The 17,474-nt window shown below is 42.1% G+C and overlaps 1 pseudogene; it reads right to left on the reverse strand.

Annotated features, from left to right (window-relative positions):
• Positions 1–15,923: 15,923 nt before the first annotated feature.
• LOC111156753 lies at positions 15,924–16,763 on the reverse strand (annotated as a pseudogene).
• Between the last annotated feature and the right edge of the window lie 711 nt (positions 16,764–17,474).

Consider the following 17,474-nt stretch of genomic DNA (forward strand, 5'->3'; position numbering starts at 1 on the left):
GGGCTTGGGGGGAAACATTGCAATACAATCGCTTCTTTGTCTTTACTGCAGAGGATTCAGCCTGTACTAAGTCGCAAGGGACTGATATTTTTCTGTTGGCACACTGTTTAATCATTTCATGTCAAGAATTAAAGCAAAGGTCATGTAGGAAAGCACTCAATTAAGTCTTTAGAGGATGGTGATGTGTAAACAGACTTATTAGTCCACACGTGTAATTAATTCTCTCATCAGCTCACAGATTGCTTTAACACTGTGGTAACAGGATTCCTGATAACTTGCTATCTCTATCCCTTCATGAGTCCCAGTCTTTGGATAAGCCCTTTTCCCAAAATTCTGTTGTGAAATTTCAAAAGTATAAGCAAACTGAAAGATTTTACAGTGAATACTCTGTATACCCGTCCCCTAGATTCTATGATTAACAGCTTCAGCATTTATTCATTTATCCATCCCTAATCACATCGTTGGGGGTTGCTGAGTATAGTGTACTGTATTAGCACATGGCAAGGTAGGGCTCCCTAAGCCCTTCCCCTTCTTCAGGGGCTCTGGGATGAGAACTGTGTTGAGGACAGGAGATGCTCTGTGTTGGGGGATCGAGTTGGTGAGGAATCCTCAGTAGCCAAGGGCCTCGCTCTTCCTCATGTGCTCTTGCTGGGGCTGGTGGCCCACGGGGCTCTTTCTCCTTAGAGGCCGTGTGGACCATAAGGTTCACTGCTCCGTTGCTGTAGCCAAATTCATGGGTACGCCAGGAGATGAGCTTGATGAAGTGGTGGTTGAGGACACTGCCAAGCCCAGCTTTGCAGGTAGAAAAGCAGATGCCCTTTGGGGAGGCCCTCTGTCACCTTCTTGATGTCATCTAGAGTCATAGAAGGTCATGGCCATGAGCTTCCCCTTCAGGTCAGGGATGACTTTGCCCACAGCCTTGGCAGTGGGCAGCCTCTCAGCCATCGTGCCACAGTTCCCAGAGGGGCCATCTTCTGGTGGTGGCAGTGATGGCAGGACTACAGCCACGAGTCTCTTCCCACGATGCCAAACCGTAGTGGATGAACTTGGCTAGTCTTCTCTTAAACGATCTATTTATCCATCTCTAATTAAGTCTTCCCCCCCCCCTCAAAGCGTGGTTCTGAGTTAGAAAGGCAAATTACCGAATATTCCCCTAGACTTAATGAATCCCAAATTGGGAAGGGGCCTGGAGGGTGGGGGAGGGATCATAACCTGGTTTTTCAGCAAATCTTGCAGATGATTCTGAGGCTCACCCAAGTTTGGGGAGCCCTGTTTTAAATAAACCAATATGACTTCATCTGTTCCCATAGACGTCTACTCACAAGGAGTAGACCAAGGAGTCTCCTCATGGGGTTAACCCAGAGAGACTCCAGTTATGGCTGCACGCACGAGCCTTCTGCCATGCGCGCTCCAACTTCTTTGTCAGCATAAGCTGGTGCCATGGCGTCTCAGTCAAGTGGTTAAGAAGGTCGGACTCTGGGGCCACACAGACCTGGGCTGGGACTCCATTTCTGTCAAAAACAAACTATAGGGCCTGAGCCCAGTCACTCTTCCTCTGTTGGCCTTGTTGCCTGATCTGTACAGTGGGGTTTCCACACGAGCACCACAAATGGTTACTGAGCCTCTCCTATGTACCAGGCATGGTCGGTTCCTTTGCGGGTGCTGGGGATATGGTGGGGAGGCGAGCCACAGCCCCCCCCTTCTCCTGGAGCTCCTATTCTACCAGGAGAGACTGACCACAAACACACACACAAAATAAAGAATTTCAGGGAGTGAAAAATGCTAAGGGTAATATAAATAGAGTATTGAGATGGCATGATGGGGCTAGAGGAGGTTTACTTTTTTTGTTTGTTGGTTTAAATTTTTACGTAACTTCAGCTAGTTAACAGTGTAATATTAGTTTCAGATGTACAATATAGCAAGTCAGCACTTCCATACAATACCTGGTGCTCATCGCAAGTGGCCTCCTTAATCCCCATCACCTGTTTCTCCCCCCCCCCCCTAAGGTTGTTTTCTAGAGTTAAGATTTCTTGGATTGCACGGAGGCTTACTTCAAAACACATGGTCAGGAAAGCTCGCTCTGAGAAGGTAAGGAAAAATGGAGGGACAAAGTGTGGGTGCGCTGTGGTGCATTTAAATTTTCCTGCTTCCTCTCCGTGTCCCCTGCCATCCCCTGAAAGAACGGTTTCGGAAATCTACTTCTTAACGTGGTTCCAAGCCACGTTACGTTAACGTGGTTCCTCCTTCCCTGCTCCCCGTTCCCGCCTTTCTATCAATATCAAGCTTCTAAGAAATGTCGTTGCTACATTGTAGGAATACAAGGGGATGTTTTAAGGACGAAAATCCATTTGGAGACGTAGAAGAACTACCTAAAGAGAACATTGCATGAGCACCTGGCTGGCTCTGTCGGAAGGTGCATGTAGCTTTTGATCTTGGGGTCATGATTCGAGCCCCACGTTGGATGGAGAGATTACATTTAAAGAGAGAGAGAGAGAGAGAGAGAGAGAGAGGGAGAGAGGGAGGGAGAGACTAATGCAAGTCTTTTTTGGCAAATGGGTGGGACAGTGTCAGTAATGCTGCTCTGGAGGGAGAGCCCACGCATCGGGGCTGCCCCGGGCTCGTGAGACTTTGAAGTTGAACAGCGGTGTTGAGGGAGGCTTTGTCTAGCTGAATGGGCTTTTTAATTTTTGTGCCAGAGAGAACCCAAACCAAAATTAAACTTGCATACGATTCAATTCTGGCTTGCTTTGTTAGCAGCTGAGCTCCAGGCAATGATTCTGGAACAGACACTGTTTTGTGCTGCTCTGCCAGCGATGGAAGAGTGCAAGCCCACCAACGCTCAGGTGCCTCTACAAAGAACCTTTTCGTTTTGAACGAACCTGGAAGCCCCACTTGACCGATCTCAGGTTGCCTAAGAATTTGCAGAGCCATGACACAGAACTGCTGAACATGGAAATACGGGTGGGTAATTAGAAGGACAATAGGTAAAGCAAGAAAACATGAGATGTTATATTTGCTTGGTTTTTAACCACCTGTGCTAGCATCTTTTGGTGAACTTTCATTGAAGTAGAATTTACATAGAGAAAAGACTATATATGTGTTTCGGTGAATTTTTCAGCATCCCAAAGTTTCCCTTGTCTTGCCTACTGATCTGAGCATTCCCTCATTCCTTCACTCCCTGCAAATGTAACAGCTACACTAACCTGTATGCCATTTTACCTGTTGTTAATTTTTTTTTTTAAAGGGGCCATATAGTATATGCTTTTTTATGCAAAGCTTCCTTTGCCTAACTTTATGTTTGTGAGATTCGTTTGTATTGTTGTTTGTAGCGGTAGATAGATAGAAACCATAGATGTATTGAATTCCATTGATACACAGAATTTTGCTCTAAGAGTATACCATAATTGAGCTACACATCTGCACTCGATGGATATTTGGGTTATTTCTAGTTTCTTGAATATTATACATAATGCTGCTATGAATATATGCATGCATTCCTTTTGGCTAGATGCCTATGAGCAGAAATACAAGGTAACTCGAAATTATCCATATGTTCAGTTTTAGCAGATACTGCCAAAAAGTTTTCCAAAGTGCCTACACCAGTTTACACTCCTACCAGCAAAATCTGAGTCTTCCAGATGCTCTACCTTCTCTTTTTAAACGGGGTATTGCCAATTTTTATTTTTATTTATTGTATCATTTTTTGGTGTTGTCAATTTTTTTTTTTTTTTGGTGTTGTCAATTTTTAAATTGTAGCCACGCTGGTGAGGATGTAATATCTGATTGGGGTTTTAATTTCCGTAACGAATGAGGCTGTGCATCTTTTCTTACGCTGATGGTTCACTTAGACACTCTTGTTGTCAGGTGTATACTCAACCCTTTTGATACTTTTTTAAAAATTAGGTTCTTGGGCGCCTGGGTGCCAGGCCTGGGCTCAGGGGGTTAAGCCTCTGCCTTAGCTTAGGTCATGGTCTCAGAGTCCTGGGATGGAGCCCCGCTTCGGGCTCTCTGCTTAGCGGGGAGCCTGCTTCCTCCTCTCTCTCTGCCTGCCTCTCTGCCTACTTGTGATCTCTCTGTCAAATAAATAAATAAAATCTTAAAAAATAAAAATCGGGTTCTTATTTTCTTGCTGATTTAGAGAAGTTCTTTCTATATTCTGGGTGTGGGGCACCTGGGTGGCACATTCAGTTAAGTGTCCAACTCTTGGTTTTAGCTCAGGTGGTGATCTCAGGGTCGTGGGATCGGGCCCCAGTTGGGCTCCATGATCAGCGCAAAGTCTGCTGGAGAGTCCCTCTCCCTCTCCCTCTGCCCCTCCTGCTCGTGCTGTCTCTCCCTTGCTCGAATCAGTTAATCAATCAATCGAACAATCTTTTTAAAAAGGTATATATTCTGGAAATGAATCATTTTTCCAGATTTTATATATATTTATATATAATATATCTTTTCTCACCCTTTGGCTTGCCATTATACTTATTCAATGCAATCTTTTCATGAAAAGAGGTGTTAAAATTTTAATAAGTGCAGCTTGTCAATCTTTAATCTTATGCCTAGTGCTTCTGTGCTTGGTGTAAAATATCTTTGCCGACTTTACAGTCATGAAGATGATGCTCTTTTGTTATCTTCCTGGACCTTTATTGTGTCACTTTTCAATGTTTTATTACCTATCAAAGATCTAAAATTCCTCTGGAGTTAATTTCTGTGCATGGTGTGAGGTAGAATCATGCTTTATTTTTTTTTTAATGGATATTCAGGGGCACCTGGGTGGCTCAGTCGTTGAGCATCTGCATTCGGCTCAGGTCATGGTCCCAGGGTCCTGGGACTGAGCCTCGCATTGGGCTCCCTGCTCGGCGGGAGGCCTGCTTCGCCCTCTCCCACTCCCCCTGCTTGTGCTCCCTCCCTCTCTGTGTCTCTCTCTGTCAAATAAATAAATAAAAATAAAAATAAAATAAAATAAAAAATAAAAAAAATAAATGGATATTCAATTATCTAATAACGCTTGATTGAAAACATATTTTTTCCCATTAAATTTGGGGACAGTATATGTGTGGGTCTGTCCCTGAGCTTTCTATTCTGTTCCACTAGTCTGTTTGTCTATCAGTGATTAATTCACACACTGTTTGCACATACATGTCGCTTTATAATAATCTTCATATAAATTAGTCCTTCATCTTGTTTTTTTGTTTTTTTGTTTTAAAGATTTTATTTATTTATTTGACAGAGAGAGATCACAAGTAGGTAGAGAGGCAAGCAGAGAGAGAGAGAGGGAAGCAGGCTCCTTGCTGAGCAGAGAGCCTGATGCGGAGCTCAATCCCAGGACCCTGAGATCACGACCTGATTCGAAGGCAGCGGCTTAACCCACTGAGCCACCCAGGCACCCCCATCTTGGTTTTTTTTTTGACATTTTTTGGCTAGCTTGGCTTTTGTGTTTTCTGATTTTTTTTTTTTTTTAAAGAAAAGGAGAGACAGAGAGAAGGGGGGAGTGGGGAGGGGCAAAGGGAGAAAGAGAGAGAGAGAGGATCACAACCAGGCTTCATGCACAGCCCAGTTGAGGGACTCAATCCCACAACTCTGAGATCATGACCTGAGCTGAAATCAAGAGTCAGATGCTTGACCAACAGAGCCACCCAGGAGTCCCTTTGTATTTTCCTATAATATTTAGAATCAGATTGTCCATTTCTACAGAAAAATCTTAAGGAAATTTTTATTGGGGTTAGATAAAATCCACAGATTAATTTAGGGGAAAATCCTTGTAATATCGAGTCTTCCAATCCATAAACATCGTAGGTTCTCCCACTTATTGGCATTTTCTTTAATTACTCTTGGTAATGTTTTGTGATCCTGGGTGTAGAATTCTTGTACATCTTTCATATATTTCTCTTAGGTATCTTAATGCTATTTTATATTGTTTGAAAGCATTTTCTTTTTTAAAATTTTTTATTTAAATTCTAGTTAGCTAACATATAGTGCAGTATTGGTTTCAGGAGTAGAATTCCGTGATTCATCACTTACATACAACACCCAGTGCTCCTCCTAACAAGTGCCCTCCTTCCTCCCCATCCCCCAGCTAGCCCCTGCCCCCACCTCCCCTCATCAGCCTTCTGTCTGTTCTCTATCTTGAAGAGTCTCTTATGGTTTGTAAAAGCATTTTCCAATTGTTCATTTCTAGTGTATAGAAATACACAAACTTTCTTTTTTACACATAAACTGTGTCAAGCAATCCTGCTAAAGTTCACTTACTAATTCTAATGGTTTATCTGTGCGTTTTTTTGAAATTTTATCTATACAATTATGTCACCTGTGATTAGGACAGTTTTACTTCTTCCCTTCCAGTCTTTATGGCTTTTATATCTTGTCTCACCTTAAAAAAAAAATTTTATATATATTGAGAGAAAGAGAGAGAGAGCGAGAGAGCATGAGTGGGTTGGGGGGAAGGAGGGACAGAGGGAGAAGCCAGTTGCTCACTGAATGGAGATCTGGACTCGGGGCCCGATCCTAGGACACCAGGATCATGACCAGAGCCGAAGGCAGATGCTTAAGCAACTGAGCCACCCAGGAGCCCCTTGTCTCATCTTTTTGATGAGACATAAAAAACATAATAAACTGTTGAATAGGAGCAGTAATAGGGGAGGGACATCCATGTTTTGTTCTCAACCTTAGCCAGAGAGTTTTAAATATTTCACATTAAATGTGATACTTGTGGGGCGCCTGGGTGGCCCAGTCAGTTAAGTGACTGATTCTTGGTTTTGGCTCAGATCGTGATCTCAGGGTTGTGAGAAGGAGCCCAGGTTGAGCCCGGCATCCCTCTGCACTCAGCACGGAGTCTGCTTAAGACTTTCCCCCTCTCCCTCTGCCCCCCAACTCTCACCTGTGTGCTCTTTCTCTTTTTCTCTCTCTCCCTCTCAAATGAATAAATAAATCTTTAGAAAAGTGTGATACTTGATGCAGCCCTTTTACAGACACTGTAAGATGAAGGAATTCCCTTTTATTTCTATATTGGGAGGAGTTTTTATCATAAATGAGTGAATTCCATCAAAAGATCTTTAGGATCATCAGTTTTTTTCCCTTGCTCTATTGTTGCAGCAAATTGCAATGATTCATTTTCAATGACTATATCAACCTTATATTCTCAAAATAATGTAACTTGGTCATGATGCATTATCCAGTGTGTGTGTGTTTACATTTTTTGCATCTATACTCATGAAAGGAATTGACCTGTAATTTTCTTATAATGTCCTTGTCAAATTTTGTTACAAAAAGTTATTCTGGCCTTAAAAAAATAAGTTGTAAGGTCATGTCATCTGGATAAATCTATGGTAGGTTAGTATTATTTCTTTATTAGGTATATGTAAAAATTTTGTATTAGGTATTTGTAAAAATTTTATAAAATTTGTAAAAATTTCCTGATAAAGCCATTGGGTACTAGAGTTTACTTTATAAGAAAGCTTTTATTTAACAAGGCCTTTGATTTCTTATTTCCCTTTTGGTAAGTTATGGTATTCAAGAAACATGACCATTTTATGAAGATGTTCCATTTATTAGCATGAACTTGCTGATAATATCTCCCTATCATCTCAGTATGCTTAGGATCTGCAATGATCCTCTCTTTTTTATTCCTAGTATTGATAACTTGTGCTCTTTAGTCTTGATCAGATCTGCTAGGAGTTACTAGTTTTTCAAAGGACCACATTTAAACTTTAAAAATTTTTTTTCTCTGATGTATCTGTTTTCCATTTCCTTAACTTCTGCTCTCATCCATATTATTTATTCCCTTCTCATTTCTTTGGATTTAATTTGCTCTCCTTTTCTCTAGGTTCTTGTTTGATCTTTTGCTTTTAGGCTTTCTTTTTTCCTAATACATATACTTAAGGCTATAAATTTCCCTCTAATTGTGGTCTTAGCTGCATGTCAAAAGTTTTGACATATTTATCAAACAAGTCCTGGGAGCTAAGACTTCAACATATGAATGGGGGTGCATAATTCAGCCCGTATTTAGTTCTGTTTTGGCATAAGCTTCTCATGTGCTAGGTTACTCTAATAGGAGATATAACCAGGAGAGCTGCTCAGAATGACCAGTGATTCTCCTGCTCCAGCCTGACCCCATAAATCCAATCAGAAAAGGGTAATTAATTTTTTTAAAAAAGGAAAAATATGCTTTAATTATGAACTCAATCTCATTTCTTGGGCCATCCCTAATCCTTCATAAATCAATACAAGAGATACCATAAGAAGGAAAGGAGTAAGCACCAAGAAATGAGTAAGATTCTTTTTTTCTTTTTAAAGATTTTATTTATTTATTTGAGAGACAGATAGTGAAAGAAGCATGAGCAGGGAGGAAAAGGAGGAGCATGCTCTCCACTGAGCAGGGAGCTCAACGTGGGACTTGATTCCAGGACCCAGGGATCATGACACCTGAGCTGAAGGCAGACACTTAATGACTGAGCCACCCAGGTGCCCCCAAGTATGATTCTTCTTATCAGTGGCCCGTCTAAGTAGAGCAGATGACCTTCAGGTCAGTAGTACTTCCAGTGTGATTGACATGAAGAAAGCCAGAGGCCAGTCCTTTGGAGTCTCACACTGAATTCCACCACCAGCAGGGGAACGGTCAACTCCAGTCTACACGGCAGACACAAAGTCTAAAAAGCTTGGGTTGGCAAGAAAGTGAGTGAAAAATAAACTCTAGCAGAAATTTGGTGACTGTGTCATTTGTTGGCTGACATCTGAAAACTATTGGCTGTTGTAGGGCATATTTTGGTTTAACAATTAGAGAAAATGCTTTAATTGCTGCCCTTTATTTACAGCTTTCATCATTCATGTCCACAGAAAATTCTATCTTCCATCTTCATAATTTCTGGGGGTTTGGCAGTGTACCAGGCTGGCAGTTGTTTCAACAGAGAGAAATCTTTTCTCTCACTCAACAAACATATTTTATTGCTCGGAAGATTGCTCTCCATTAATGCTACCTGGGACATCTTAAAATGATCTTTACAGTTCAGGGTTATTCCCCCTCATAATTGTTTTTGCTATCATCCCATCTTCTAAGGGTTAGTCAATATTTAATGAGTGCTCACGTACGGCAAATGTTATACCAAACAGGACTGGGGTTGCTCAAATGTGGTAGAGTCTTTGCAAACAGCATGTGTTGTAACTTTTCTTGAAATCAAAATTTCTTAACTGCACTTGGGTGACCTGGTTATTCTTACTTTTTTAAATTGTGGTAAAATACAGATAACACAAAATTTGCCATTTCAGCTGTGAAGTGTATAATTCTGTAGCATTAATTTCATGCAAAATGTTGTACCACCATTACCACCAACTATTCCAAAGCTCTTTCATTACAGAATATCTGTACCCATTAAACAATGACTTTGCATTTCTCCCTCTCCCCAGTCCCTGACAACAACCATTCTATCTTCTGCCTCGATGAATTTGCCTAATCTAGATATTTCGTATAAATGGAATCTTACAATGTTTGTCTTTTTGTGCCTGGCTTATTTCATGTAACATAATGCTTTCAGCGTTCATTCATGTTGTATTATTTCTTTTTTATGGCTGAGTATATTTCATTGTAGGTGTCGGCCACATTTTGTTTATCTGTTCATCTGTTAGACATTTGCGTTGTTTACTTCTTTTGGTTATTGTGAATAGTGCTGCAACAAACATTGGCATGGAAGTTTGAGGCCCTACTTTCAATTTTTGGGGGGCATATATCTAGGACTAAAATTACTGGGTCTTATGGTAATGCTGTGTTTAAGATTTTGAAGAACCACCAAATGGTTTTCCACCAGCTGCTCAATTTTATATTCTCACTAGCAATGTACGGAAGACCCAATTTCTCCACTTCCTCACCAATGCTTGTGATTTTCTCAACATACTACCACCACCACCATCATCATCTTCTTCACCATCCTAGTGGGTGTGAAGTGTTATCTCACTGTAATTTGGCCTTGCAGCTCCTTAATGGCTAGTAATGTTGAACTTATATTTTCATGTGCTTATTAGCCACTTATCTTCTTTGGAGAAATGCCTATTCAAGTCCTTTGCCCATCTTTTAATAGGATATTTTGTAGTTGGTGTCTTTTCATGCAAACAAGCTTTTAATTTTGGTGAAGTCCTGTTTATCTATTTTTTCTTTTGTGGCTTATGCTTTTGGTGTCTGATCGAAGAAGCCACTGGCAAATCTGAGGTCATAGAGATTTATGCCTATGTTTTATTTGAAGAGTTTTATAGTTTTAGCTCTTACGTTTAGGACATTCCTCCATTTTGAGTTAATTTTTTGTAAATGGTAGCAGATAGGAGGGAATCCAGCTCTATTTTATTTTGCACATGGATAACCAGTTGTTTCAGTATCATTTGTTGAAGAGTCTATTCTTTCCCTATTGAATGGTCTTGGCATCCTTGTCAAAAATCAATTAGCCATAGATGCATGGATTTATTTCTGGATTCTCAGTTTTTATCCCACTGATTGATGTGCCTGTCCTTATGCTTCTACCCCCACTGCTTCAAATACTGTAGTTCTGTAGTGAGTTTTGGAATAAAAATTATGAGTCCTCTAACTTTGTTTTTTACAATATTTTTTGGCTGAGACCTCCTGTACTTCTATATGAATTTGAAGATTGGCCTTTCAATTTCTGCCAAAAAAAAAAAAAAAAAGGCATTGACATTTTGATAGAGATTGCATGGATTCTGTAGATTTGGAGGGTATTGACATCCTAACAACATTAAGTTCTCTGGTCCATGATCATAGGATGTCTTTCTATTTTTTTTTTTAATACATTCTTTCATTTCTTTGACCAACGTTCTGTAGTGTTCAGAGTACAAGTCTTACACACCTCCTTGGTTAAATTTTTTCCTAAGCATTTAATTCTTTCTGATGCTATTATAAGTGCAGTTTTAAAAAACTTACCTCTTTGAGTGTACAGTGTGATCAGTTTTATTAAATTCATACTATTGTGCAACCTTCACAACAGTCTAGTTTTAGAACTCTTGCATAACCCCCAAAATTCCCTTATGTCTATTTGCAGTCAATCCTTGTCTGCAATCTCAGGCAACCTTTGATCTGTTCTCTGTCTCTGTAGCTCTTCCTGTTCTAGACGAGTCCTATAAATGGGTGCTTATGTGTATATAAAATGCATTTCTAAACAACACATCATCTTCTCTTTTCCTTTCTTTTTTTCTCTCTTTCACTCAAGTCACAAAAACATACATCTTGGTTCACCAAAATCCTGGCCTGCCCCAATGATCTCATCCCTTAGAGCATCAACTAGTTACCAAGTGAGGAAATGTTGGCTCATCCTTATGGCAGATGTCAAGAGCCAGGCTAAGCAGAGCAGGCTCTGAGGGGCTAGTTCTTGAGAAAACACCAACATCTATGTCTAGTCCTCCAGGTTTTTGAGGCTTGTGAGGGTGTGCTGAGCTTTTGTTGGACAAATCCATTGCAGAGAGAGACTCAGTAGGACTGTGGGCTGTTATGGATTCTTTTACGTTGTTGAAAATCCCAAATCAGAGGCATTGTTCAGTCAATCTTTAGAATCCACTTGAAACTGCTAATATGTGGTTATCTCATTAGTCATGCTCTGACTGAGACTCAAAAACAAAAACTTGAATTATGTGAAATGGGAGGTTGCCTTACTGCGAGATGAATGAAATATTATTGAGTGGAGGATGGGAACCAGTTGCCGATTGCCAATATTGGATTCAAATACAGCTCCACAGTTCAAACCTACACTCTCTGGATGATGGCCCTGGGATCGCAGTAACTGCACAGATTCCCACACTCCACTTCCCGCTGGTAGCCTATGTGGACCCTCTGAATTTCCAAGATGCCTTCTTTGTGTTTGTGCTCAATAATTCTCCTAAGGAGGGCCAATCCCTGGCTAACAATGACTCAAAGTGCTTGCATCAGCTCAGATTAAAAGCTCAGTTACTTTAACCTACTTCTCTCCATCAGCCACAAAGGCAACGCAAGGCTCGTGTGTTTCTAGGAGTCGCTGAATGCTTTGCCCTTCAAAAGAAAAATAAAAGCGGGTTTCTTAGAATACACCCAAGCCTCTTATCCTAAGATTTATAAATTGTTCAAAGGGTGGGAGCTGGGGTAGTATTTTTGGTTGGGATGAGGCGTGGAGTGCCTAGAAGTTTGATCTGTTTGAAATTAATTGGGGAAGTATGGCGTTGGAATTCATCTGAATTACTGTTGTAGCCTTGTCAGAACTCCAGGGATTTAAAAACAAAGCCAAAAAAAACCCAACTCTGGAAATGATGAGGTGGCTGTGGGGAGACACAAACAGAAACTAATTTTCAGATGGCTGCATCTGATTTCTCTACTCACAACCTCCCTTGTGATGTCACTGCCCCACTTGGCACTCTGCAGGGGGTGCCCATGGCTGATGGAAGAGTCTATGCCTCGGAGCTGGACATTCATTCCAGCCCTCCTGCCATCACTGTAACCTACCTTCCCAGCTCACTCTTACAGTCTTCCAGACTCTCTACTCCCATTTAATGTTACATTTAGGAATCCTCTATCCTTTGGATGGTCCAGAATGCCGTCCCCTCCATCATCTCACGCTGTTCCTTCAGCCCAGAAGAGAGAATCATTACAGGCTAAGAGGAACCACGTGAAGGCAAAGCTTCTAACTCTGGCACACATCCAAGGAACCCAGAGACGATGAAGGTGTCACACATTTCAGGGGACAGCAATCATAGCATGTCCCCTCCTTGCCAAGAGGATTCCGTGGCTTTCTATTTCCTGTGGAATCAAATATCAGATCATGAGACTGGTAATTAAAATCTTCCGAAACACAGCCCTGGAATACCTTTGCAAAACCATCTCCCATTACATTGCCCCTTGGCCCATATATTTCTGTGCACACTCTACTGGCACTTGTCGTTGTCATCCATGTTCTTTGCTCAAGCTGGTTCTTTTTTTTTTTTTTAAGATTTTTATTTATTTATTTGACAGACAGAGATCACAAGCAGAGAGGCAGAGAGAGTGGGGGGGAAGCAGGCTCCCTGCTTAACAGAGAGCCTGATGTGGGACTTGATCCCTGGACCCTGAAGCCATGTTCCGGGCTGAAGGCAGAGGCTTAACTCACTGAGCCACCCAGGCAGCCCTCAAGCTGGTTCTTATTCCTGGAATGTCCTTGTCCTTTTTAGCCATTTATCAAACCCCCGAGTTTAAAGAGGTTCAGCAACTTGCTCAAAGTCACAGAGTTTGGGTGAATCTCACTTTTTCCAGATAAACTTTTTAGGTCAATTTCAATCTTTTCCTCCTCAAACTTCTGTACTACTTTGACCCTAGTATGTATCACACCCTACCTCATCTTTTAGTTATTTATGTATATAAGGAGAGAGATGCAGGTAACCAAATGGCTCTAGAATTACACAGCCTTACCCCGTTCCATTCATCAGAATGAAAAGAAATATGTTTAAAAACAAGTAATATCCTCATTACTAACAAGGGTTTATTAATAGCAAGGAGGGCAGGACAATAATGTGGAATTGGGAGAGATTACAGTTTCAAATGAGGAAATAGGAGTTTTCTTTTCTTCTTTTTAGGAAATACGAGTTGTTGTTATTGTTTTTGTTTGTTTATTTGTTTTTTTAAGATTTTATTTATTTGTCTGACAGACAGAGATCACAGGTAGGCAAAGAGGCAGGCAGAGAGAGGAGGAAGGAGGCTCCCTGAGGAGCAGAGAGCCCGATGTGGGGCTCGATGTGGGGCTCGATCCCAGGGCCCCGGGATCATGACCTGAGCCAAAGGCAGAGGCTTTAACCCACTGAGCCACCCAGGCGCCCCAGGAAACATGAATTTTCTAAAGGTTAAAACTTAAGCTAGGGGTACTGGGATCTGTATAGAATCCTGCATATTGTCAATGCCTCGTGATACTGCAAACTGTCACACTTCAGACTAAAATTTCCAGAGGAAGAAAATTGTGAACACCAGGATGTTAAAATGAGACTCTCACTGGCTTGGTTTCAGCCAAGCTCCCCCAAACAGAGAACAATACAATAGTGCCAAGTGTCCCCCAGATGATAAAGGAGGGCCTCCCTTTGCTGGGCATGGCCCTCCCAGGCATGATGTTGTTGAGAGAATTGGAGACCAGTTTTGCCAGCATTAGCCAATTACCTGCACTTGTGTCTTTAAGACTGAATTTGAATGATCTACGCTGGAAGGAGATGTTTTTTGGTGAGAATTTTCAATATGCTAGGCATCCAAACCCCACAGACAGGAAGAAGTGGGCTTCGAGTCAAAGAAGGAGAGTTTGAAGAGAACCACATGCAAAGCTTCCTGTTTGAGGACTTGCATCTGACTCTTGCCAAGGGACGTCTAGAGGTGAGAGGACGCAACTGGAGCTGCTGCTCTCTCGGGGTGGAGTGAAGGCAGGGTGCGTTGTGGGTCCGCTGTGTCTCCACGGCAGTCTGGTATGGGCTGGATTTGAAGGTGGCTAGCCTGGGATTTGCTTAAACATAATTCTTCCCAAGAGGCCTGCCTGGGGGCAGAGGGAGTAGACACTGGAGGCCCAGAGATCATGAGCAACCCGGAGCAGGGCGGGCGGTGGGGGGAACACATCATCTCCACCGGGGAGCTGTTAGGCACATCTCTGAAGAATCTGCAAAACTCGCTATGAGAGAAAACATTGGCCATCCAGAGGGACCAGCAGCAGGATCACCGCCGGCCAACTGAGCCCTGTTGTGTCCTTGTCCCAAAACCCTCTCCCCAAACCCTCTCCCAGGCTGTAGCTTGGTGGGGCTACACAGGGTAGCTCGCAAGCAGGTGAGCAGGAGGAGGGGGAAAGAAAGAAAAGAAAAACGGACTCTGCCCTCTGTCCTGCCTCCTGGCTTGGGCCAAGCCCAAACTCGAGAAAGAAAGAAGTCTTAATTGGGTAAAATAGAAAGTTCTGATTTTTATACTGGACTCGAGAATTATATGATTATCAAACAGATTTACTTTTTAATGCCCAAACAAGGGGCTTTTCATTTACTCTCTAAAAATGACTGGGAAAGCCATAGGGGATGCCCATGATTCTGTCCTCAGGCAAGGAAAAATTAGACCATGGTGTGGTTTGAAGGGACAGGGGAAGAAAGAATAAAGTTATTTTATGCTTATACTCCGCCAAGTCCAGCTCTTACAACAAAATGACTACGAGTGTTTATGAAAAGAAGGAAGGGTGGGTCCTGCCGCCAGGAACCTGCCTCTGGCCACAGAGGACCCAAGGATCCCAAAGATAAGAGTTTCCCAGGGAAGATCCTAGATGTCTTCCTCCTAAGTAGAAATGACTCCTGCCCCACTGCGCAGGCCCTCAGAGGACACAGGGAACACCAGTTCCAACAGCAGCTGAGGGAATTTATCTCCATGAATGAGAGGAATTCCAGTTATCGGAGGACCTGGCCTCTCTTCACCTAGTACAAAGCCCACATCTGTGTTTTCAATGGTGTTTCCAGAAAGCATGACATCCACAGGCTCTGAATAGGCATTCTGAAGGAGAAGAGGGTTCCGTGGTCAAAGAGTTTGAAAAATACTAAGTTTAACAATTCACTGCAGGACTTCTCAGAGCCTTTAATATGCGAAAGCATGCCGGTAGTGTTCCTCTAAAAAGAGACCATGGTGTACAACATTTCTTGCAGCTTCTTTTTTTGCAGAACACTTTTCTTCATTCCAAGGAATACATCTTAGGAACACTGATCTAGGGAGTTCTACCCAGGAATGGCAGTAACCGGGTGACTCACAGCTGCTGGAGAATCTAGTTTACAGTCTGGGGGGATTGGGGCAAAGGATTTTTGATATCCTCCTTGGTTCTTTTTTTTTTTTTTTTAATAAATGTCTATTTTAATGTTTTTCACAATAGAATAAATGCTTCTCTTGATGACTGCAGATACGTAAGGCTGTTTGATAGTATTCAGAACCACCACGGGAATGGTTGTCTTCCTGATTGGTGTGTAGTCTTCAGTAATTATAAGGAATTACTTGTCTGGAACTGCTGTCAAACCAGCAGGACTGCATTTATGCATCCATCCTTTTCAGGATTGTTGGTAACCTGGGCATATTTTCCCCAAATAACTTTGCCTCCTTGTGCCACAAGGCCCAACTCACTTATGTTCACTTCAATTACAGTACCTTTGGTAATAACACCCAAAGTTGTATATAGTGGGGATGAAGGATTTTTTTTTTTACACCAATTATTGGCAGGCAAAAGGTGGCTTTCAATTTAGGATGTGTTACATGGGCCTTTTTGAAACGTAAGCCCATTGGCCTAATGAATCTTTCATATTTAGGTGGTTTTCGAGTAAAGCCATCTCCAACAAAGCAGACTTTAGTGACCATTCTCTTCCATGCTTTCTTCTTTCTCTTTCCTGTTCAAATGACTTTTAATACTTCTGTTTCTCCCTGGGCACGAACTTTGGGTAAAGGAACTTCCCATTTTCCCACTTTCTCTTTTCGTTTTTGTTTAATCATATTAGAAAGTACTTTAGCTCGAGACTGTCCCTCCCTGTCCAGTAGATAATGCAGGTACTGCTCCTTGTGGAGTCTTCTCATCATTCTTTTGTTTGGTGTTTCTCTTTTCATGCATCTTGATAGTCTTTTTCATCTGTATTTTCTCAGCATGGCGCTGTTTATGGTAGAGCTTAGCTTTCAGACCAGTCATCTTTTTTGCCTTCTTTGAATGTTCGTGAGCCTCTCGACCTTCTTTCTTTCTCTTTTTCTCATGGTAATCCAAACGATAGCCATAGCGCTTCCGGTGTAACTCTGTATATTCATTTTGTGGCATGGTGATGGCTGCAGAGCCGTGAGGTGCAGCTGTCGGGGCGCAAAGATCTCAGTTTTCGGATCTCCCAGACCCACGAGCTAACGCCACTCAAGCCGCAACGGGAAAGCGTCCTCCTTGGTTCTTGTCCTAGCCCCATTGAGGTATCTGCTTTTCCCACCCAGCCTCTGACGTTTTCCTGCCAGCCTCCCTCTGGTTCCACGAAATACGTCTGATTTTTGTCCTATACCTACCCCAGCTTGATGGATTGTTCTCTGATGAAAGCCCTGTGTCACCATATCCTGATGTCCACTCCAACCTGCTGAGGCTTGCAAAGCTTTGACTTAGGGAGAAATTTCATCTCCCCAAACATCATATGTTTATGCAAGATACGTTGCTAGAAATTCAAGTTCTAGGGGATAATCTAAGATTTGATATGAAATCCCTGCTTGAACATTTCCAGGCTCCCCTTTTCTACCCCCATACCCTAGCCGCATGTCTGGCCCTAATTATCTCCTAAGCCTCATTTTTTTGGTCCTCTCCAACATTGTTCCCTGAGCTCTAGCCACATTTCTCTGTTTCAACCACTTGCAAGCCCTTGTTCTTCCTTTCTCTCCCTCCTTTGTTTTCCTCTCTTTCTCTCTCCCACACCCAGGGGCATGGGTACATTTGCCTGGTTTGGAGCACACTCTTCCCTCTTCCTCATTATTTGGAAACCTCTTACCTATTCCTCGT

This window comes from Enhydra lutris, unplaced genomic scaffold (assembly GCF_002288905.1).
Source record: "Enhydra lutris kenyoni isolate GAN:26980312 unplaced genomic scaffold, ASM228890v2 scaffoldscaffold48, whole genome shotgun sequence".
NCBI lineage: Eukaryota > Metazoa > Chordata > Mammalia > Carnivora > Mustelidae > Enhydra > Enhydra lutris.